Consider the following 13742-nt stretch of genomic DNA (forward strand, 5'->3'; position numbering starts at 1 on the left):
TAATTAACTTTCTCAATGTAATTGACCATTATTAAACAAATATATCCATAAGTTTGATTCGAAAAATATTGTTAGAATTCCTAACATTACAAAACATCACTAATATCTACAATGTAATGTATTGTAGATATGTGTAATATTAGGAGTTCTAATAATATTTTCCGTTTCAAACTTACGGACATACTTGTATCCGTATTTGGTTCTAAGAATGCAAAAATATATTTAAAATTATTGTATAATGATTTAAAACGTTAAGAAGAAAAATTATAGTCTATTCTTACCTGAATATTCGAATTTCAAAATTGAAAAATGTTAATATTTTATGGCGTTAATTGTTGAGTGAAACTAGGACTATGGGGTATCTAGCGAAGACACATATTTAAAAAAGACAAAAGTAGTGAAATATAATAAAATACCACAAATATTGATTGAAAATGAATTACAGATCTAGATTTATTAAATGTCCTTAAGCATTATTTAAGTTGGTTAAGGCTTAATGATATTTCCCTCTAAAGGTTATGTGCAAAGATATAGATTGACTTCTAATGATAAACAAAGCAGTACTTAAATATTACCTGTTGCTATTAAAGCGCCGAAGAACTTTTTTATTGAACTATTCTCTTCAATACATTATAATACCAACTTTTGTTTTACTTATACATGGAGTTGTGCTTTTAGTCCTCTAAATTACAAAAATATATTAGGTAAAATTTCGTAATAATTTTTCATAATACAATATCCAATTGTAGTTTGTAGGAATTTAAATTTTTTAGCATACTCAGTATACTAAATATGTGAGATATAAACGAAGTAGACAAAATGAAGTAAGCCATCTCGAGTATTTTTTATTTTGTTATTTATAGAAGACCAAATATCAAAGTCTAAGAACAAGTCGTAATCTAAACCCAATTCTCAAATACACATAGACTATACACTTTAACAATAAATGTGCTAAAAGCCATCTACAAACCTAAAATTTCTTTCTGAAATTAATAAAATCGTGTTGAATAGAATTGGGTTATATTGGTTAACAGGTGCAGTTGGAACCGGCAGTGAAATAATTCAGGCTCTCCTTGCTGAATCGATGGCTGGCGTTAGCGCCAACAGTTGGTGGAGGGGGAGGGGGTTGCAGGCCCTACAAACTTTGCTGCTGTAGCCAACGCTGATTTGGAACTACTTCAACTGGAACGAGGACGCACTTAGGCTTGACAATCACAAACTACCAGTCATTGTAGTTCAGCACTAACTGGTTTTGTGGCTTTGTAGTTTAGAACAAAATGTAATTTTTTGTAGAGGGATAAGATATTGAAGCGGCGAAAATGTTAACTTGGTGAAGAGTGTAGAACTTATTTAGTAATAAGTTCAGTTATTAGTATTAAGTTATTATATTGTTAAACATGTACCTAGTTTAATAAAAGTTAGGAATATTGAGATGATTTTAAAAAGTTTTGATATGCAATTCAGATGTATAAATAGGCCTATTATTGGTCATTATTAGCCTATTTGATTCCTTGCAATATTCATAAATTTTAAATTGATTATATCTAAATTTATTAAATGCTGTTAAAAGTGTTCACTGTATCAAACGTGATTTCACATGTCCAAAGTACGTACAATTTAAAAATAAATTAACCAACATATTACAATAAATCTTTAGCCATAAAAAGACAGCATTCTACAGCATTCTATTGTTGTAGTAATTAATAAATTTAAAAATTCATTTAAAGTAATTAAATGTTATTTAGCAGCAGTAAATCAATTTTCAGTTGTTGTTGTGAATTCCTAAAATATTAGTGATATCGAGTCTGAAAGGGTTTCTGAAATCTGTTTCATATTTCAAGGGATTTATCAATAATTTTGAAAAATCATGGAAAATAATACTGATGATCAGAAAAAGGTATTTGCCAACCCTCAACTATAGGTTATTTTGAATTGGGAATGGATTTATTATTCTAAGGGGACATGAATTAAAACCAAACTGGAGTTAATTGTTGTATTTAATTTCTACAAAAACTACCCTAGCTGGCCCTAAGTTTTAATATATTATTTTCTTTATTTTTGCATAATATGAAAGACTAGTTGCTATGCCCGTGCTTCACTAAGGGTTGAGAATGAAGAAAAGAATAATTCGGGGTTTTAAACCTACTTTAAGAAACAGTTACAACACACTTACCATGAAACATATATGCAAAGCTCAATTGTACGTATAATTAATTAAATGCATATTTCTTATTGTTTTGCCATCACTTTATATAGTGTATTGCAATACATGCAAAGGTGTAATTCATTGACCACATGGCACCAAGAAACAAATCTTCATAATAAAAAAAATTAATTGAATAGCAGAACGAAGCATAACAGCTGGAATAGTAAATTTTCTTCATAAGAAATACATTGGGATTTTGATGGTCTGTGGGGCAATGACCGAGGACTTTTATTACAGGAATCGGTGAAAGGGGCGTCTACACAAAAAAATCTTTATTTTGATACCTCGTTTGTAAACATCCGTCCATTATTAATGGAGGAGTAGTGTTTCGTAGAAATCGCCTTCACGTATTATATATAAGGATTCAGACAGAATAAAACTAAAACATAACAAAAGGACCATTAAATATACTGTTCCTAACATTAGTACATACCATTAGGATTCAAAATATGACCAATTTTCATCACAACAAAGCCAAACAGCTGTCAAAAAATTTGTACCAAAAGTTAAATCTATTTTAATATTACGATACCTCACGTAAAATATTCAGGTGAGCTGAGAACAATCCGTAAACAAGCTCAGAGCGCTATAATCCCCTTAAGCCTCTTTATTTTATCGTGTCGTTATCATTGCGAGCGTGTCGGTCGTGCCTGGAGGACGTAATCACTCTTTTGTGCGTTTAGCTGCAGTACATTAATAAGTTTGGCTCTTAAGTGACATAAAATCATCTAACGCAGAAGAATTTTGATTTCTCGTATAGCTTTAACAAAAGATGACTATAGAATTGAGAACTATTCAAAATTTTCTTGGGCTGTATTAGAGCCAGGGTTTTTAACAATTAATTGATGGGTACTTAGAAAAAGAGGAAGAAATCCGTTATTTGTTTATATAATAACATATATGGTCTGCATGCAAAGTATATAGCATTATCGAATATGGGTACTTTCCAGTTAAAGGGAACATTCATTATTATCGATGATTTATTTTCGATACATCGATATTTTTGTTTTACTTCACAATTGGTATTCCTTCTGTTTTAATATCTTCAAACGCATTTAAATTACAAATTGAGAACTAATCTTGTTTAGGCAAAAATAATAGCCTATATTGGATTAGGACATGAAACTATTCTAAACTAACCTAACATAACTAACCAAACTTGCTGTATAGGCTAAGTTACCGTTTTAAATTCCATTTGATAACAGAAAAGGCATATGGGGAATAGGGTATCAAACGGAATTATTTTGAAATGTTACAGCAAGTTTGGTTGGTTGGGTTAGTTTAGAACAGTTTAATTTCAATATAATATTTTTTTAAGTTGTTTGTTGATACTGAACAATATTTATTTACTGTATCCTATATCGTACTTGTCAGCTGATATGTTTCAATTTGTTACTATTAATATATCGGATGGAAAACAAAAATATCGATATATCGAAAGGAAATCATCGATAATAATGAATGTTCCCTTTAACAGGAAAGTACCCGAATATGTATACCCCTGATTCGATCATACAAAGATAGTAGGAGCTGTAAAATGTAACAGTTTTTACCATTGACAATTACGTTTTACTGAGGGATAAACAAAACAATTTAAAAAATCTGTTGATGAAAATATGTGAGTCTTTCAAACGTAAAGTGATTCTGCTAAAAAAAATATTGAACATAGAAATTTTTTTAATTGAAATTTTATTTTCATACGATTAAAATTACGTGCTCAATTAATTTGTACTCAGTTCAAAAACAGCGACTATACAACAGTCAGGAGTGTAAGTAACCAAAACTTTATTTCGTTTGCACATTTCAGAAATCAGTTAGATTACAAATACTTGATTAGAGTAGCTAAAAGACCAAAATCTGAATCTTAAAAACTCGAAAAAACTTTGAACGAATTTCACAAATAGATACCTAATTAGAATAGTATTTAATCGCAATAATCCAACAAACTACTTAGAAAAATTACACGTCTTAAAAGTTACAGATGATTTCCAACGGATAATTTATACTAAGAAGTGACAAATACGGCACAACAAATACCACAAATACCGGTAGTGGGTTTATATGATTTCGTCACAATTAAAATGTACCTTCCGTTCATTAAAGTAATGTACTGTCTCACCCCTTGCTTTACAGGGGAGCGAGCTGGTGTCGTGGTTAAAGCGTGGGACTTCGGTCCCTGAGGTTCCGGGTTCAAATCCTGCCGAATCACCAATGGATTTTATCTAAGTGATAATGCCACAACCCCTAGTTATAGCCTGAAGTAACGTGAAAAACAATCCTGGGCTCGTACCTAGCGTCCTAAGACAAAAACCCCTTGCTTTACTGGATAGACGCCAAGCCTGTGTAGAAGAGCTAATGCAAGGTTTGTAAGCAGCAAATCTCCAAAATAAACTGTTATATTGCTGTAGGCCTACACGTATCGAAACAGATAGTTTCATTGATGCATAAAGCCTTAAAACGGTATTGCGTTTTTGGGCACTGGGGCTTAAACTGTGTATAGAACACATTTGTGAGTGTAAACCGGCTATGCCAATACACTCACACTACATGAAACTTTCTAATTAGTTAAAACTAAAACTTTACAGTAATCTTCTTATTTTAAAATTGGATGAACTAACCTAAAAAATAATCATTAACTTAAGATCAGTAATGTACATTTTAATGCAACTTCAACGAGCACTTTACAAGTTACCAAGATACTCTTCAATTTAAATTCCCATGACGCTTAAAACTTTGACGATTAATAAGCTTCCAAGAAACCCCAGTTTAATGAAAGAAGACAATATTAATAGCGTAGCTTTAACAGGATCTCGTGCTGAAGGGCGGCATAACGTCAATCAGGGGGGGATCGCCCCCCCCCCCAACATCAGCTGTTGTAAGTGGATGCTGGATTTTAATCACCCTTGCATAGAGTCAACTAATTATGATTGTTTAATGGGTGAATTGGCGCGAAACAGCGCGCCATTGTTGGGTACAATGCTTCCTTGGAATAATGCCTCGCTTTTGGTTCTCACAGCTTCACCCTCATTTTGTCCTTGCTAAGTCAATATGGAATATTGGGATTTGGAGTTAATTAATGTTTTTTCAATATGAAAATCATTGGATGTAAAGAGAACGGCGTTCGTAATTAGTGAGGAATTGGTGCGTAGCATTCATATTGGTTGGTAACGATATAACTAGGGCTATAGTGTGAAAAATGTTAAAATTATATTTATTATATTATTATAAAATTTAAAAAAAATTATCAACAACCGAATTAAGTATTAGGCGTGCTGCAACGATACGTTGTGTTCAGCACTGATACCTATTACAGTATATATTTTCAGATGTTTATTTATAAATATGCACGTATTTTTACTTTTTTGCCCAGCATAAAATTTTTCATTTGCATTTTTCGATACCAATCTTGAAAATTGGCTTTCCTGGATAAAATTCCTTTGTCATTACTTAAGAGCAGTAATATATTTCTCTGATATCACCTCATACAAAATTTATTATTTCCTTGTACATATTGTATTAGGATATTTGTTTTATTTTTAGTATGCAAGTCCAAAGTTCATATGTACACACGTTGTCTTAAAATTGTTATAACTTATTTAAAATGTTGTTAAGCAGTAAAGTCGTGTTTTTTTTTAAATTCATGTTTGAAATACGTATATGAAATATGTGTCGCTAGTCTGTAATGTCTGTATTTATAGATGTCCAAATTAATAATACAGTATATAAAATATATACGTCCATTTTAAAGATGTTAATTTAGAATCATCCCAAGATTTAAACTAACTATTGAGATACATAATATCTAAACTCCTACAATACGAAAAATATTTAATTAAAAGTAAACGTAAACAAAAAACTAACACCTTTTTAAAACTACGTTGGTGACTGGAAGTCCTTTTTAACTACGTAAATTGTTTTCTTAAATTATATGTTTTTACAATTAGTTTTACGTAGTAAATTTTCATTTAGAAAGAATATACGGCTTGGCCCCTAGGCTTTCAAGTTCCCAAAGGTTTCAGAGAGTAAATATTTATTGGTCCATTTGTCAATAAAATAACGACTGCTATTGAGTACATAAGCTTGCTGCTGTAGGGAATAATCTTTTTAAGTACTACAAAATGGTTTGAGAAGAAAAAGAAAAAAAGTAACCTTGTTAAGGTAGAAAACGAGGAAAATCCTATTTTCACCCATAAAATCCCCTAACCCCCGTTTCCATAGTATGATGAAGCTGGTTTGCGAACTTGTTCAAGTAGAGTAAATTAATTAATTTGGGAAGTATTAGTAAAATAAGTAGTTAGAATAAATGTAGGTTTAGACTTTTGTACAAATGTTATCGGATATTTCCGATAGGAGAAATTCGCTAAAAAATTTCAACTCTCCAAAACGAAGAGAATTTCTACAAGAATGTTATAAAGCTTGAACTAGGTTATTGTGAAAACTTTACGAATCTCTTGTTGCCTCAACATAGTAATACATACACATATATATCCTATACATATTGTAAGAAAGGGGATTAACCCCGTACCCACGGTGCTCATCTATGCAGACACTCTGTTCACATTACACTTAGTCGACCAGTTGGTGTGAACAGAGTTGAACAGTAGCATGAGCATCGATTTACAAATTCCTTTCCCAGCTGATGTGAGCTAGGCGATGACCGGTAGGGCTGACTTCCAAGAAACACCGTTAACCTATAAGCCACACACCCTATCGGTAATCAGCCAATGAGAAGGGCTAATGAAGAAGATGGAGGGGTCAAGACTCTTGGAGCTGGAGGATCTGAAGGAAAACATCGAGGAGATCACCACGGGCCACCGGACCAAGAAGATCAGGAGTTTGGGAGTGCGTGTATCGGTGCGTGTGCTTCTGGGACAATAAACAGTATGTAAAAAGAATTAAATATATAACTAAAGTTTTGCAAGACAAACAAGTCATATAATTTGTCAGTAACTAATTCTTTTGAATTTTCAATTGATTTTCTTTTCTTGTAAATTTAACGTTGTAAATTAATTTATCTTATTATTGTTGATTTTTGCCTTTTCTAAGTTTTCTTTTGCTGTTGTAACACTTTGTAACTTTTGTTGTTTTTCTAAATTTAAGTTTTTGTTCATTACACGTTGAGTAACACCCTTAAGCAGTCTTATGTCTCATTAACCTAACACCTCTTGATTAAGCTAAGCGAGTGAATCATTTTAGGAAACTTAAACTTAAAGTGAGGCATGGGACTCGCAATATATACATACATACATATATACATTTATATATACATATATGATATACATATATATATATATAGCCTGGTACATACGTACCAGGGTGGGCCTTACCGTGACAGGTCCCATGTGTTTTATGGCCAATCTGGCAGACTGTCGCCCTCATTAAGACCTCCAAGCCCCCTAGGACTTAACGTAAGCACCAGCGCTAATCGATCGGTTCCTTTATGCCCGACCCTCCCGCAGCAATCACTCACTGAGTTTTGACACCACAAATGATCGGGTTCGATCCAAACAGTCTCCATAGTAAATACAGATTAGAGCTCCAAAATGTTTAACTGTGCATTTATCTTACTAACAAAAAAGTGTATCAAATTGGTTCCTTTTTAATGCTTTCCCCCTCCCAATACAAGAATGGAGAAAGCATTGTTTTCGTGGAAATTTTCGAATTTGAGATTTCGGTGGATATATCCATTTTTGGCTCCCCTGGATGTGGATGTTTAGAGAGATGCATACAACACCTGTGGTCCGGTATTGATTCAATTTGGTATGTAGTAATTTATGGTATATTCAGATATTTATGTTATTTAAAAAAATATTTTGAATCGTGATTTTCCCATAGAATTAAGAAAATAAGATAATAAACGGATCCAACTATTTTGATTTAGTATTTTGTCGTGTTTTTTTTTTACTCTAAACAGAATGTTACTACTACCCTATAGGTAGAGTTTAAAAGTTACTGAAACTCTTGTGTGATCTCCCTTATAAAAATCATAGTCAATAACATAACTTACAAGATAAGGTTTGTTGACAGGCTAACAGGTGAAAGTATGTATCAGATTGATGATACAGTTTATTATAGTAAATTCATGTAAATCTATCATAATTATTGAGTTCATTGCATATACATTACGTATTCCATGAGAGGAATCTGCGATGGCTTTCGTTTTAAAACTAATAAAGTTAATAATAATAATACTAATACTAATAGTAATAATAAAACTAATAAGTAAAATTTCTTTCTCAGCTGTTAGAAGAGCCATCGCTGGTGCATCACATGATGGTGACATCGCTTATTTTTATGTCGGTTTTAAAATAAAATTAACTATGAAGCACGTTATAACGGGGGTTTACTTATTGAAACAAACTTGAAGTATTTATTTTGTTAAGGAACGGTTCAAATCTTGGTCTTGTCACCATCTATCGTCGAACTTTCGATTAGCAACCAAAATAATTGACATAGCTAAAAATCGATTAGTAAATTTCATATTTTATTTAAAAACACTGTAACTACTCGGCTTTACTGGTAATTGAACGTTAATTACATTTATCGTACATTTCTAAGGAAAAAAGATTATCCTTTGGTTTCAAAACAGTTTTTGAATCTCACAATCGCCAACAAACCCAAATCAGTGCTCAAACCTACCACACCATTCTGACCACAGCATGAACATGCCCACGTTCATATCGGCAATATGCTCATAATGACTACCGAGCACCCCCTCCACCCTCCTGGCCCGGTATAATCATACACAACACTGCTCTATTGACATCTGCCTTGCCACAGATGGCGATTATGAATTATTTGGAGGTTGGAAGGTGGGAAGGGAAGTGGGTTTTGTGGGGGTAGCACGGGGGTAGACCAGTTGTTGCGCCCTCCCAGGCCCGCTTTATTAAAATGTCACGTCCCAAATGTAAAGTTCAACTTTATTTCTTTTCACTGGTTTTCAATTTCGTTCATCTCCTCGGTGAAATGTTTAATTTACTTTAAGAAGATTGAAATACGCTAACAGCTGACGGACAGCTTGTCGAATTCAATATTAAAAGTTGGAGAAAGTTGGTTTAGGGTGATATCGGTGAAGGTTGTCACTGTTGTCACTTTATTGAGTTTTTTAGAAGTGTTATGTTTAAAACTACAACTTTAAGTTTAAGATTACGTGAATAAATATAGAGGAATCATTAAAATAATAAATATTTTGCTCTACAAACGTGACAATAAAACAACTATTGCAATGCATAATATGGATACAGCTTGCGTATTTAATATACATTAATGTTAAACAAATAAGCGGCTACAGATTATTGGCCCTAAGGATGTAAAAACCTGCTCAGTCCCCGAATGATGATGACAGCAAACGATGGCATGGACAGAAATACGTAGCTTTCAGCCTCCAAACGTTTGTAAACGGCTAAAATCGCCATAGTGTGGTGAAAATGCTGTATTATTTTTACTAAATACAGTTCAGAATATCTGACTTCACATATATTAATTCACTAAATCAAACATTGTCACATGCCTATCTATGTCATCCCAGTTGATTACATTCAAAATACTCTTTTTACACAATTATCTCTGTTAGACCCCTCAGCTTTCACTATCTTTCATCACCGTTTGCCCTCCAAAAATACACCCGTATAATCCAATACTTACATCTCGTATTATGATTTGTCAGACACCTGGAGTGATATGGGCCCCGCTCTACATACGGGGCCACCGGGCCTTATTGTTGTGCAGCTCTATTGTGCAGGGATGCGTCGCAGCCTGTTGCGCAGCTGCTGAGCCCCAGCCCGCCAAAATTTGGGGCCCGCTAGACGCGGCCTAGACGAAAGGTCGGCAACCTCCGTTCAGCTTCCCTGGAGACCTCAACCCCTGTCTTAGAAGGCACCTGTTGGGAGTTCTCCCCCTTGGGTTCATTCATTCCTTCACCCTCTGGTAAGCACCCTTCTTGGCTTTTAAGCTCTTTAAAGACCTGTTAAGAGTTCTAAGTGCCTAACCTGCTTAGAGTTGCATTGGATTTAGATGTTCTCGCTGGATCAAGACACTCTCGTACTATCGGCGTATCTATTTCTTAAAATATTTTTTTTTAATACGAAACAGTAGTCATTCTTGGTTAGTTTTTGCTCATAACCCAAATATGTGGACAATCGACAGCACAAAGGGATCAACAGCGTGATTTTAAGAGTGTTTAAAATAAAAAATATTCATTTCAACCAATTCTGACCGCATTTGGGAAAATCCATGCTCTTAAGAAAACACACATTTTGCCAGAAAAATGTACGTATGCGCAAAACAATTTATTACGATTCAATATCGATCTCATATTATAAAGGAATTTAACTTATAGTTATATAGGCACTTCAGTTACTCATAGTTATTCCGAATCACACTTAGCGATAGTAAAAACTATACCTGCCGAATGGATAAATATAATTCATTAGGATTGGTCATATGAGCAAGATTCTCTCCATATTCTAGCCTGCTTCTAGTTTAATCCTAACATCAACTCGAATATTATCTTCGCCCTCTTTCTATGTTGATTTCAAAGATTTTTTTTTTACTTTCAGTACTCAATAGATTCAAACTTAAAAGCACGGTACTAAACAAACATTTTTGGTCTAATTTGTCTAACATTTTTCTATATAGTAAAACCATCCAAGTGGTTGATTGGTTAAAAAACTAATGCACCAATATAAATTTTACAGGTTTGATCCCACAAAACGTTAGTACAAAAGCCATTGGACAGTATATTTACTTTAGGATCATCTTTTTCCAACCTTAGCACAATCATGTTGCACTCATCATTCGTTCACCTTCGGTTTCCCCAACCTACTATATTGTATCAACCTTCTTGCTACATTTTTCTCTTCAGCAAAAACTAACTGAAACCCGAACGTTTCCCCTATCTTTTCAAACAATATCGATCAAAACTCTAGCAACATGAGATATCCAGGTGATTTAACACCTGGTTATGTTTACCTGGCAAAACAAAATGTGTAGCGGATACCAGTAGCAGTAGCAAGGAACAGTTCCGGTCGACGGACCGTGTCAGGCAGATGTTGGACGTGTAACGGCACGCGCACGGCTCCAGCAGCTGTTCAGGTGTTCCACCCCTTCAGCACCCCACCTGGTCCAGTCTCCAGTCCAGGGGTGAACTGCACAAACCAGAGCGGGCTGTTGCTATTTCACATCTGTTATTTGCCAGATCGTGTGACAAAAGGGTGGTTTTGTTTACCCCGCATCTGTTGAAAGACTTTGGTTATTTGCTAGGATTAATTGGGAATGTATGAAGAAGATTCTAAATAGGGGTGATTAAGTTACAATTAGGTGACAAATCGTATTCTTATGTAAATGAGAAGTTAAGGAGGAAATATAACAAAACGTTGAATATTATTCGTTGTAGTTCGCATTTTTACCTGGATTGATGTAGTGCTCGTTTAGGAATTAGGAGGCAGTGTTGATTTGAAGAAAGTTAGGAACCTTTTGAATGGTTTAAAACTGGACCCGGCCAACTTCAAATGATAACTGGATATTTTGTCTTTATGAGAGAATCGCCTGATCTTAGTCAAAAGCTATAAATGCATCTCATTCGGGTTACACTATGGAATAGTCAATTTAGAGAAGAGTTAAAAAACAACACCAAACCAACTTTTTCTTGCTCTCTCCATTTCAACAGTCAGGGAGTATCAAAGAGAGTCAGTCGGGATTCTGATGAATATTTCAACTGCACTTTCTCGTCCGTGATGTATTTCTCTGTTTTACTCGTTGCAGATCTACAAGGTTCATATCAATAACAGTATTGTGTTTTGTTGTCGTCAAACTTCTTTTTGTATTGTTGTTTACGTAGGTTCTTGTATAATTTTTGAGTATTGCCATCATTGTGTCCTCAGAAAAAAAACTCAGATTGTAAAATTTGAACTAATTTTCAGTTTACATTGGTTTCTTTTTCTGACACATTAACTAAGAAAAAGGCTATCTACTTTGTTCCCAAATAAAAAAAATTCTTATTTGAATGTGTTTAGATTCGATTGTGGAAATACTGAAAATAAAAATAAACCATCAAGACTTTTAATAGCTCAACAGTACTATATAGCGCATCAGAGGGACACCTAGAGCCAAATAATTAATAAGCTGTAATTTTTATTAGGTGGAATATTTTATCAACAATCAAATTAGCGAATTGGGGATCTTGATGTGTTCATGTTACTCAAAAACAGAAGATCTGCAATGAGCAAGCAGACTAGCTCTAAAGAGAAACTTACACAAAACACATTGTGTTTAATCTGAAATTTATAATGTGTAATGTTACTGTACTTTTTTGTTTTTGCGGAAAGGTTGTTAATGCATTTATAAGCCATCAAGTGATGAAGCTATAATTTTGAATATATTCTTTGAAAATTTTTGGATCTTCCTGAATCACAGTAAAATATCCTTTTATTTACACATTTGGGGGTATATTTGAAGGTTGTTGAAGCATTATTTTTTTCTTTTTAGCCTTAAACCTTCAATTAATCTATTGATCCTACGTTAACAGTTATTGTGTTGAATCAGACATCACATGTCAAAAATTGCACTTACAACTAAAGTTCCATTCAAATCTTTTTCTTTATAACCCTACGCTATTGTGAAATACAAGTAGAACTTGCACTATACGTAGAGATTCCATTTTCATGTTGAATTTGTAGCCATTTATACATTTAATCTAACTTAGCTACATATTGCTCCAAACCGGTACTGATACATGCCTGATGTGTACAAACCTAAACAGATGTGTATACTAACTTTTGCACAAGCCGACCCCAAAAAATATCAGTTACTTTGGAATATTTTGAATCATATGAATCATCATAGAACCAAGAAAATAAAAAAATAACTTTCTCGTAGTATCAATACACGAAAAATCACAAAACTCTATCCACTTTTTTGAGTACAAAAATGTCAGCAGATAGTCCTCATTGATGAGATTTCCACCTTGAAATTCTAAAGTCCTCAATTGTCCAAGCTCTAGAGCCCACTTTAGCAGCTATCACTTCCACTTCGTCAAGCCATAAGTTCACCCCCGGGTCACGCCCTGTAGTCACCTTCCTCTACCTCTACCCCCCCCCCTTTTACCTACCCCCCCCCCATGACACGTGGCACCCACGTGCCTGTCTGGGTCTAAGTCTGGAGGTAGATTGTAGACTGTAGACCACCTGGCACCGACAACCGCTACCGCTTCCGCTTCAACACCGGTGGATTTGATACCTTACGGTTTTTTACCGCGAGGGGCTTCTGAGCTGGCGGAAGGCAATTCCATTCATTTTTTGTGCCGGGAGTCGGAGAGCTGTATTGAAAGCTTTTAACAGTTTTTTGTGGGAGAAAGTTATACTTGGTTCTGTTTAATCTAGTGGGTTCTGCCATTTGCTACTAGTATTGTTGCTATGTACTAAGTAAATTTTTTTTATTTATGTAGACTAATTTTTTCTTAATTTATTTTGACAGAACAGGTTTGCGTTTTATGACAAATAATAGCTAAACATACCTTACCAGACAATCCTTACCATAT

General features: G+C 34.1%; 1 protein-coding gene across 1 annotated transcript in view; it reads left to right on the forward strand.

Moving 5' to 3' along the window:
• LOC128995704 (uncharacterized) overlaps positions 1–13742 on the forward strand; it is a 46849-nt gene that overhangs the window by 910 nt on the left and 32197 nt on the right. The gene's annotated exons all lie outside the window — the stretch shown is intronic.

Source organism: Macrosteles quadrilineatus, unplaced genomic scaffold (genome assembly GCF_028750875.1).
Source record: "Macrosteles quadrilineatus isolate MER2022 unplaced genomic scaffold, UCM_ALF_1.0 Scaffold_5__1_contigs__length_97177068, whole genome shotgun sequence".
In the NCBI taxonomy this organism is placed as follows: Eukaryota; Metazoa; Arthropoda; class Insecta; order Hemiptera; family Cicadellidae; genus Macrosteles; species Macrosteles quadrilineatus.